The sequence below is a fragment of the Lipotes vexillifer genome, unplaced genomic scaffold, assembly GCF_000442215.2.
Source record: "Lipotes vexillifer unplaced genomic scaffold, Lipotes_vexillifer_v1.1 scaffold65, whole genome shotgun sequence".
NCBI classification, from domain to species: Eukaryota; Metazoa; Chordata; class Mammalia; order Artiodactyla; family Lipotidae; genus Lipotes; species Lipotes vexillifer.
Genome location: NW_006796728.1, coordinates 1493222 through 1505132, shown reverse-complemented (window position 1 = coordinate 1505132; position 11911 = coordinate 1493222).

Genomic DNA, 11911 nt, shown 5'->3' with positions numbered 1-11911 from the left:
CTGCTGAACAGCATTGCCCTCAGCTGGCTCTTCCTGTTTGGGAGTGAGGAGGAAGAAGGGCTTTTTCTATTGCTGTTAACTCATTGCTTGAATCTATGGTGGAAGCAGTACAAAGAGGTGGCTGCTTTTAGAGGCCACAGAACTGCAGGGTGACAGAACTTACCTGGACCGTGGAGTGTGATGATTAGGAGAGAAAATGAAGCTTCAGATTCAGAATAAGTCACCAAATGCCAAGATAGGTATGGTGGATATTGCTGAATAAAGGATAACAGCAAACGTCTAAAAATTACTGTGCATAAGACTTTTGGCATCTCTCTAGGTGGTCTCCATTAGTTGGTGGTATAATTTAAGTGCAACTGCCCCTCCTCTAGGAGAGTGGTTAAATGAAGCCTTGATAATGAGATACAGAAAGCAGGATTGGAATAATTTTGTTCATTCCAACTTCCCATACACCCAGATTTAAGGCTTCTTGGTAAGCTACAATGAACACTTCAACATTATGAGAAATGGGGATGACACTAAAATGTAATTATATTTAATATATGGAATGCAGAATAGTAGCATTCTGTAAGCTAGGGCAAGTCAGAGAAAAGGAGAGTCTAATCTGCTTTCCTGAGCCTCTTTCCTCTCCATCTCTTTAGCATTAACCAAAGCTCACTGTAACGTCTACTAAAAGATGAATTCACTGGTGTGGTTCTTTGTTATTTTACCTTCACCCAGAAACGTAATTAAGAAGCAAATCATATTACCTTGATGACAGAGACAACGTATGTCAGAAACGACATTATTACTACAAAATTAGAGAAAACACAGGCTACATTCCCACTTCTAATTTATCACAATAATGATAAAAGTTCTAAATGCTCCTAAATAGTGAAATTGAATGAGAGTTATCAGCATTTTGTTACTTATGAGCAGAACTAATTTCTTTTCACCCTTATGGAATTAATGATATAATTTACGGTGTATGTTGCTGCTTTTAATGGTAGTAGTATGTATAACAGTAACAATACTTGGTGTTCTATCTTGAAGAACTTTTTTCTCAAGCTCTCATTGGCCTGTGAATTCACGGGATAAACTTACGTCATCAAAGTTGTAAGTAGTGTTCTTGATTAAGAAAGTAAGACATAGGAGTTCAAAGGTTTATGAACTTTATTCAAGTTTATGCAGCATCTATTTCCCAGGAGGGAAAACAAATCACCACCCGCTTAATTTCACATACCTCCTGACTCTGAGCCTCTGGGGCATAATAAAATCACTGGTCTATACTTTCTCACCCTGATGAGATCTGCTGTCATATGTGACCTTTTTGTTCTTGTTCAAGCCAGGCCCAGTCACCAGTACGTGCCTGGAGGAGGACTTAAACATATCGTAACTCCTTGTACACTGCAGTCTCTTCTGCAAGCCTGCATCTGCCCAGAGGCTGCATGTAGCGCCTCCCATGCTCAGAGCTCTGGAAACAAACGATACACTCCAGCAGTGACTCCCCCTCAGTCAGCTGAAGGGGTTTGATGAAATGACATGTACCTTCTAGGTGCTTTTTATCTTGTTGGAGGGACCACGATCATTTTAGGAGGCCATCCTTAGCTCAGATGTTGTTGTCTAAGGGCCTCTTTAAAGATTTCCCAGCATCATTTTCCTTCCCCATCCTTGCCCTTGCCTTAGCACTTGAGACAGCAAACTGTTTCTTCCAGGATCTTTGTCGCAGAAGAGGGTAAGGGAAATTTTTTTTTTTAAGGCAAGAGCAAGAAGAAAGGCTCAGAGCTGGGGGTGACATTAAGTCTGACTCTTGAATTTTGTCCTGGCCCTTTGATGCAGAGAAACAGTGAAGGTTAAAGAAATCCCCCACTCTTGTGTTCTAGCAAACAGCGTACTGCAGAGAACCACCCTACTGCATATGATTTAAATACAACTCACGGATGCATCTTATTTACCTATGACAAGTCAGGCACAGACTCTCCAAATTTCTGTTCTTTGCCTCATAAGTGATTTGCTGAACTGCTTATTCCTACTGATTAATCAGAACACTCAAATTTAATTTTCTCTCCATTCCCCAGGTTGTTGAATTTTGATCGCCTTCAGCTTGAGCCAACATACAACCCCTCCTTAAGAGCCCCTGTCAAGAACAGGGGGGCTTCACAGTAGAACATTCTTTGATCTGTTGTCCCATCAGGCTACCCTTTATCCCACTTCCCCACACCTGTTTTTTTCTAGCCTTGTTTAGTCCTTGCTAGAAAGGAAAGGCCCTTTCCTGCTTAACTGTTGAGACACTAGCAGATCTCTGGTCCAGAATGTTCTCCCTATGGCGATAATAGCACCTCTCCAACTGCAATAGTCAGTTCCCCCAGTCTTACCACATACCTTTCTTAAGCCAAATTAAATGCCTAGACAGTTCTTCTCTCTACAAGTCTCTTTGCCTCTGTCTCTTTCACACACACACACACACACACACACACACACACACACACACACACACACTTACTTCTCCAGGTAGACTCCAATATGGCTGCTTATGCTTCTCTAATAAAATAACAGGTGTGATGAATGATTAGGCAAGTTACAAGTAGGTTACCACAGAAAAGCTAATTTTTCTTTATCTTTGAATTTCTATCCACCTTTATGTTCTCTCAGATTGCTTGGCAATCTCAAAGTCCTTATTGAGATCTCTGTTTTATATAGATGTATCTTTCAAAACCCATTGGTAAAGCCAATCCATTTAACTCAGAAGAAAAACAAGCTTAGAGAGCACAAGCAACCCTTGATTTGTTTCTTTGCTCTCTCCGTAAACAGAGCATGATTTGCCTTAAAAAACCTCAAACTGTCATAGCTGACTGAATCAATTCTAAGGATTTTAGATAGAATAAATAATGCTTATTCTAACTTGATATTGTTTCGGTATTTTTTTTTCCTGAGGGGAGAGGATTTGTTCATGTGTTTTAAGTTAAAAATAGTATTTGTTTTTCTTAGCATTCATTACTAACCAGAGCCTATGTAGACTTTCATGGTTTAAGCGTTTTCAAATTAAATTTGAAGGACTGCTGTTCTTTCCTCTTTCTTTCAGAGTAAAACACATTCTAAATCCTAATAAATCTATTTCCTTAATATTCCACTTGATGTATAATAGTGCAAACAAAAACACATAATGGGTTCCTCTTGAGAAAGGAAAATGTATTCACTCCTGATGAAAAATCTTTTGATAATTCACTCTTGGCTTTACCACTTGATTTATATCATCTTCCCACATTAATTTGTTTTTAATTTCTTCCTGCCTTCTAAGGCTTTTCTCATTTCATGACATATACGTGACAGATGAGGTTGATGAACTGCAGAAGTAAAGATCCTAACTCAGATGAAAAGCTTAAATTATTCTGCAGTCCCATAGAATCCATGAAAAAAACCGAGGAGCCTGGATTTCCAAGGGCTTAATCATAGCATTTTAGAAAAACGTGATGAAATCGACAACAACAAAACATTAAAGCAGAATGTGTTCCTTTAGCCAATACTGAATATCTCCCTGGGGTGTATTTTCTCTAAGTCTTCACCTGATTCAGTTGTGTACTCTAAAATAATGGCAAATCTGTGGAAGCTCTATAAAATCTATTCTTTATCATAGATCTTAATTTCAAAAATGTATTCCTTCTATGAACCTTATTTTAATTTAGGGGAAAGTAAATAACCATCTTCATTTAAGGAAGGAAGTAGCATAGATGACGATGCCTCAAGGCAAAACGCGTATTTAAAAGTAATAATTATGCCTTTACAATGTACGTACCTTCATTTGCAAGCTCAACTACTTCAGTCCTATTTTGTTTCTCACCAGCAGGTTAGAAGCTACTTATTAGATTATTTTTCTTTATTCTGTTTCAGTAATGGGAAAAATCTTTTTTCTCTGTTATTATGTTGTGTGAATGTATTTTATGTATCTCTTCAATCGTCCTTTAATTTCCACCTACACCCTTTTTAAGATGATGGATTCAAAAGTATGACCCCTACTGGAACACTGGCATCCCAGCACTGCTTCCTGGGGTAAATAAGAGTCTCTGTGTATTAGTTTCCTCATCTGTAAAATGGAATTCGGGCAGAGATGAAAAAGGATCATATATTTAAAGCATCAGACGTTTGGGATTGATTGATTGATTGATCGATGCTTTTAAACTTAGTGCAGTCATCCCTCAGCATCCACAGTGCCTTGGTTCCAGGACCCACCTTGGATACCAAAATCCGCAGATGCTCTAGTCCCATATGTAAAATGACGTAGTACAAATCATTCCTTGATATCTGCGGGTCCCACATCTGTTGATGCAGAGTTGAGTGTACTTAGTTGAGGATGATGTCTTCCAATTATTTAAATTATTAATTTTCCCCAAAGCACCTGTATATATTGAACTTTTAATATTAGTGTGAACTGTATTGGAAACATCTGACTGTGTACCCACTGGATGCTAGCAACATCCTGGACCAGTTTTTGGAGTAAGTTTGGCTCAAAAAAACAGGCAGCCAGGGCAATTCATTTTTTTCTTAAAAAATGCATTTTCCTTTATGCTTGTCCATGTATATACTCCAAATTAACTTCATTCTATTGCAATCCTTTTGGGAAGTAAATTGTTCAAGAAGAAGTAGGAATAGGAATACTTTTAGCTAGTGAATTCCTTCAGAATAAATCAGTTTAGTTCCTTTCTTACTTAACATCCCTGGAGCAATCTCTTGAGTTCAGAACACTGGACTGGAAGCATTTGGTTTGTTTGCTAAACTTCAGGGTCTTCAAGCTGCAACTACAGGAAGGTATGGCGAAGACTATTCCTGTTCCAGTGGTGAGCATCCTCTTGGGTCTATTGTGGGCATCTTTCTCCGGCAGAAGTCACCTGGGGATTACAGTTTACAAATGGGAGATTCAGTACAGCCTATGACAGTATGCAGTATCTTCAAAACATGTGTTTGTGGATGGATTTGACCATTTAATTCTTACAATTTCATTTCCACATGGACCCATGTTTTCAAAGCTATAACGTAAGTGCTTTAAGCTACAGCATTCCCTAGCAACCCACACACACTAGTGACTTATTTAGATGTGTTCTATGAAATTGTATGTCAGGAGACTTCTCAAGAAGCCCTTTTTAAAATTTTGGGTTGCTTTTTTTTTTTAAGCATTGGGAACTGATATATTTCCCACTGACAAACGGCCTAACAATTAATGATTATCAGTGTGAATAATCATTCTTTTGGAAGAAGCTATTTACAAATACTCTCTTAGTTTTATGCATCCGTGCTGTGATAGACTATTTCAACCAAAGGCACCCCCCATGTTTTACTAAAGAGTTTTTTTTTAAATTTGGTACTAATATTCTTATAATTTGTTGCCTGATCATTTATGTTTCTGAAATTAAGAATCTAGTTACATATCCTGATTATCAGAATTTTTTTTCAAAGCAAAGTGTTATAAACAAATTGACCAAAATGGAATACTGTAGCCATCATACTAATGTTAGGTGGTATCTGTATATTTTCATTAATCCGCATGACAAACTTACAAACATATCCATCTTGTGGAAGAAAAAATGTGGCTTAGAGAGTATGTGTAGCTTGCTCAAGTCATACTGCTGGTCACTGGTAGCACTGGGATTTTAACCCAGTCATCTGAATTCTAAAGCCCATTCCTGTGCTCTGTCCTGGGTCCCAGTTCTGGGTATGTGTTGTTTGTAACACAGTTTCTGACACAGCTATCCCCCAAAATTATTTGTTGGGAGATGAGTGAATAGTAAGTACTTGATGAATCAATATAGTTATCCACATATTAAATCTCTATATTGTATTTTATTATTATTATTTTTTTTTGCGGTACGCGGGCCTCTCACTGTTGTGGCCTCTCCCATTGAGGAGCACAGGCTCCGGACACACAGGCTCAGCGGCCATGGCTCACGGGCCCAGCCGCTCTGTGGCATGTGGGATCTTCCCAGACTGGGACACGAACACGTGTCCCCTGCATCGGCAGGCGGACTCTCAACCACTGCGCCACCAGGGAAGCCCTGTATTTTATATTTTTATAAAAGCAAAGGCAAATGGCCAGATCTCCCACATACCTGTCCTACTGGGGAATTACTTATTATAATAATCATAGAATAGTAGGAGCTGCTGATGTGGGGGTTAATGTTGCCCATTGCACTTGGGATGAAACAGATATCAGGCTTGCAAGACAGACCTCAGCTCTTAGGCCGTGGGTTTTTCTCACTGTACGGTTATGAAGCATCATACCTCTCCCTGTCATGATCGGGGGTCCAGTTTCTTGTGGTTACAGCTATTTAGTGTATTGACCAATGGCATGACCTGCCACCTGAGCTCTCTTGGTTCTGGGAATATCAGCTCCTCCCTTGACTTAATTATGAATTAGAGTCCATCCCTATTGCTACACAAATATGATGTAATATGTAGGTGACCTATTCACCGCCATAGAACTCTACCAGCATTATTTGCCTTAAGGGCTTGTATTGCAAATTTTCATGGAACTTTGCAAGAGACCAACATGCAAGAAATCAGGTTGAATAAGTTATGTCTTCTAATTTTGTTACTGTTTGTATAATTATTTTATGTTATATATGTTTGTAAAAATTGCTGTTAGTGCCATATCTCCTCAGTATCATCTGCTTAATTCTTCATTGAGTTATTTCTCCTTTTTTGTTTTCTTTTTTCTCTTTTGGGAAGAATATATAAACTTTCAAGTTAAAAAGTTCACTCATGAATGAGAATAGCAATGATAACAGTTACAATGATAAGGCAGAATTAGTATGATAATTACTTCTGCTTAATATTATACTTTTTTGCCAAACAAGACCTGACTTGTTAAGGAGAGGGTTGGAGTGGACGGCTACCTGCCTGGTATGATAAGAGGCATCAGGGAAACTTCCTTGTTCCTCAAATACTCCCCTTTCTATTGACTACCTTTTGAAAAATCCTGCAGTAAAAGATTATTCTGTTTAATTAAAGGCTTAAAATGACAGTTCTCCTGGGAAGGCTAACACTGAGCAACTATCAATCCCTTTTGTGTGAATGAATATCTGAAGAGTTAATAAGAAAAGCAATTTAGAGGGGGCCAGTAGCAAGGAGAGTCTCTATAGCGTTACCGAATAATAGAATAGGATGGTGAGAGTAGCCACTCAATAAGAAAATGTAGTTGACGTCATTAAAGCCACACTCATCTCTTTAAAGTTTTTTCTATTCCTGATGCTGCCCTAACCTGTGGCTTATCAAGTAGCAGTTCCTTTTCTTATTTTTAAAGTTTACATGTGTCTAACATCTGCATAATTAAAAAACTTCAGTTAGACTCTCAATATATTTGGGTATTTGGAAATAAATGGCTATTTATTTGGAAATAAATAGAATCAATTACTGTTCTCTTAGCCTTCTTTCCAGATGGAAAGCATCAAAATCTCAAATGAAATTCTAGGATCACCCTGAGAATTTTAGTTTAATCTACTTAACAAAAGAATAAACATGGAAATGATAAAATGAATACATTTTTTCTCTAAACTGCATATTGTGGATAAAATTATGGAGTCATCTCATTCAGCTAAGATTACATATAATTTTAGTTCTACTGTGTACCCTAGAGGAATAGAAAGGCAGCATTTGAATTTATTTATGTTCTATTGCTTTTCATTCAGTGGAGTCAATAGTAAAAATGATAGAGATGTTGTACATTATGCTTTAAATAATTTATTGTCTTTTTTTCTTGATCTTAGGCTACCTTTTAATTTTTTTTTTTTAAGGCACAGTGTGTCAATCATTTGCTTGGATGTAAAAAAATCCACTCATAATTATCTAGGCAAAACCTGGGACAATCTTGGCATATTTCAGAAAAATCCAAGGATAAGAAATTCAGCCAGGCTTTGCAAGGGACTAAAATGAAGAGCACCCAAACCAGAGCAATCAAGACAGCCCAGAAACCAAGGTAACCTACTTACCCCTGTCTCTCCCTTCCTCCAGTTGGGTTCACGTGGCCTTTAATTCTGTTTCCCTCTGTTCTTTACTCTTCTTGCAATTGGACTTTCTGCTTGCCCAACAAAGCTGGTGGGCAAACATGACTGTTCCAGTTCTAATTTTACATGTTTTGCAGGGTTCAGCACCCAAAGCCCATTGGAAACTCTTCCAATTTTAAATTCTTGAGAAAGTGAATTTGACCTAACTTGGGTCAAGATATGCATTTAAAATCTCATTTCATCACCATCACTTGAGCCATTTTTGAGTCATCAAGGAGTTTTTCAGGTTACTTCATCTTCCCCTGTCTAAATATTTTGAAATACAAAAATATTTGAATTGGTACATAATGTTGTTGCTAGATATTTTATTCCCAGCCACAAGTAGTCATTCTGGTAATATTAGGACCACTGGTACTTGTTCATATTTACAAATGTATATTGCAGTCTCCTCAAAATAAATAACTATTGCATGGATTTTAAAAGTTATCCTTAAATGGCTTATTTGTCATAGAACCCAACCCATGAAATCATGAGGTAAGTTCTCAAAATTTAATCTCCAGATTTTTTGTGACCCCAACTTACTCCATTCTAATATTTTTTACTAGATTCATTCAGGTCTCTTAAGTATTAAAAACTCAATATTTCTTTAAAAAACATAACACAATATTCCTCCTTATAAGATTTAGTCCCGTTATCATCTCTGTGAAGCTGTCCCTTACAATTTCCCTAATGCAGCCCCATTGCACAGCAAGAAGACCCTCCTACCTTGTCTTTGCTCCTGTAGCAGAAACATGAAAAAATGAAACATGTCACAGATGTCAGTATTAATGCTTTATAACTGTTTAATTTTTCTCTTTTGGGGATTAAGCCATCAGCTCTGATAGGGCAGGAATTCTATCCTTTTCAATTTGTGTCCTCAGTGCCTACTTACCACAGTGATAAGTATACAGTGGGTGTACAGTAAAAGTCAATGATCACTTAGAAATAGCTAAGTGTAGCACCAATGGCTGTAGTATAATGGTGGGCCCTGGCCAGTGGAGTTCATTCTATTCTCAGTTACAGATTTATCCAGAAATGGCTCACTATTTATCTTGGATTGAACCTTTGTTACACATTTTTCTTTTCACATAGTTTGGAGGACTCCCAAGAATAGAGTAGTTTTTATATAAAATGGTACAAAGAACACTAGTTTTATAAATTGGAACTTTGCACAAATATGTGTGACACTCATGATATTGATGCATGGCATAGATCAATCTATTATCATTTTTGAAGTAAATGAAAGTGAGGAGTTAACTACTTGGTTCCAAAAATATTAGCATGCAATCACATTGCTTTTGACCCAAGCTGCTTATGATAGCCTATGTTATATTTTTAGAAATAACCTTATACTTTTCTTAAGTTAAAATGACAAGTCAGAATATTTTAATGGAGAGTGAGTGTAAAAGAAAAGTGAAGTATAATAGTGTCACATTTTAAGTCACAAACTTAGCAATTAAGTATATCACAGTCTATTCCAGTTTAACAACAATTTGTTTCAGTCTTTCTCTATATCATTGTGGTCCATATCCAGACTTTTTATCTCCATCCCACCTCTCCTACTCCTCTCTCCGGTTTTAGGCACATAGACCACACACATACTGTTACGTTATTCGTATCTGGTTTGCTTCTGAGTATCTCCAGTCAAGGTATAGATCATCTTGCCTGGTTTCAGGCCTTGGTTTCTGTCCTTGTATCTTTCGTGAAGTGTCAGTGTCATCTCTCTCTGCTCAAGAAAATTCCTGAGATGCTGGCCATTTCCTACCCAGGACACACACCTCAGTTAATCCTAGCAGAAATCCTAGCAAAAATTTCTGACATTATGATATCAAATTCTCTGACTTTTGGCTGTTTACCACACACTCTGTAAGATGTCACATAAAAACTTCTGGATTTCTTACATACATTTCCCAGACTGTAGAGAACGAAGAGATCACAGTCTCATGATCTGTTCTCTGCCTGTGTCATCAGTACTTTATGGTAGCTACCTTGTGTTGTCAGGCTGCTTCTCCAAAGGGTTTTGAAATTTTGTAAGTTACAACTTAAAAACGAGGAGTAAGCCCTTCTCCTTCATCCTTTCTTCATCCCCTTCATCCTTCTCTATGGATGTTTCTAACAGCCTATCCTAGAATTTTGGTTCCAAGGTAAATAGGACTTTTTTTTCACCTTTCACTTCCACTTTCCCCACGTGTTCCTTTCCACCAGGCATAGAAGACTCTTTCTTTTTGAAAGAACATTGCGTTACATTAAGCTTTGGACTGAATTATGTCTGCCCAAAATTCATAAGTTGAAGCCCTACCGCTAATATGGATGGTATTTGGAGATGGGCCTTTGAGAGGTAATTATGTTTAGATGAAGCCATTATTGTGGGGCTTTTGCGGTGGGATTAGTGTCCTTGTAAGTAGAAACACAGAAAGCTTACTTTCTTTCTCTCTTTACCATCAGGGCACACATCAGGAAGGTGGCTGTCTAAATGCCAAGAAGAAAGCTCTCACCAGAACCTGATCATACTGGCACCCCAATCTCAGACTTCCAGCCTCCAGAATGTGAGAAAATAAATTTCTGTTGTTTAAGCCACCCAATCTATGGTATTTTGTTGTGGCAGCCTGAGCTGACTAAAATATATATATATATATATATATATATATATATATATATATATATATATATATATATATATATATATATATATATATATATATATATATATATATATATATATATATATATATATATATATATATATATATATATATATATATATATATATATATATATATATATATATATATATATATATATATATATATATATATATATATATATATATATATATATATATATATATATATATATATATATATATATATATATATATATATATCCTTCTTATACCTACTGCATGGCTTAATCTTAATAAGAAAGATTGCTGGGAGATTAAATGCAGTTTACCAAGGAGGCAAAATATAATAGGGATATTATGAAGTATTATTGCTGTTATGGATGAAAGGACATGAAGAGAGCTCAAATTCGGGCTAAATAATGAGAAATCATGGCTACATTATTTTTCAAACTGTGAGTTACAACCCATTAACGGCCTGTGAAAACAATTAAGCAGGTCACAGTTAGCCCTTATCTTAATGATTTAGAATAGAACAAAATAGAAGACATCAGAGTTTGCTTTGTGAAAATTGTTATTATTTAGTTGTGTGCAAAAGTATTTTGCTTCGTGTCTGTATACGAGTTAACAATATAAAATGCATTTCTTACTGAGACGTTAGCTATTAGCACTACACCCAGCATGCTCAAAGGGATGAAGATGTAAGTACAATACCTCTTCTCATTCTAAGTCTTCATTGACTTCAACCAGGAGGCACTGGCAACAATGCCTTCTGGAAGGAACCATGTCTGCCTTGGAGACCAGTGTGGCATCTGTCCTCTCAGTCTGTCCCCTGTCCCACATCTACACATCTGGATTTCAAAATTGATGGTGACGCCGCACAACAACTTTAAAAATTTTCTTTGGTATTTAATAGATTTCTTTAACTTTTCCCACCCTCGTCCCATTCTATTCTGACTCCTGTAATAGCCACTTGAAATGATTTAACTTCTCTGAGCACCATTTCCCCTATTTGGAAAACAAGAGAGTTGGGCTTGCTTTTGTTTAATGTAATTCTAGCCCTAAAATTCTACAATTCTTTTGCTTTTATGTTAAAGGATTGCATCTATAACAGTGTTTCTCAACCTGGGATTTCATGACCAACCTCTCAGGGTCTGAGGGTATATCTCAAGGATTGGAAAGGTTTAAAATTTGTTGCCATAATTTTTTTTTTAATGTTCCTAGGCTTGGGGACTCAGACACATTTTACTGGATGAGTGACTTATGCAAGGCTTAGAATCTT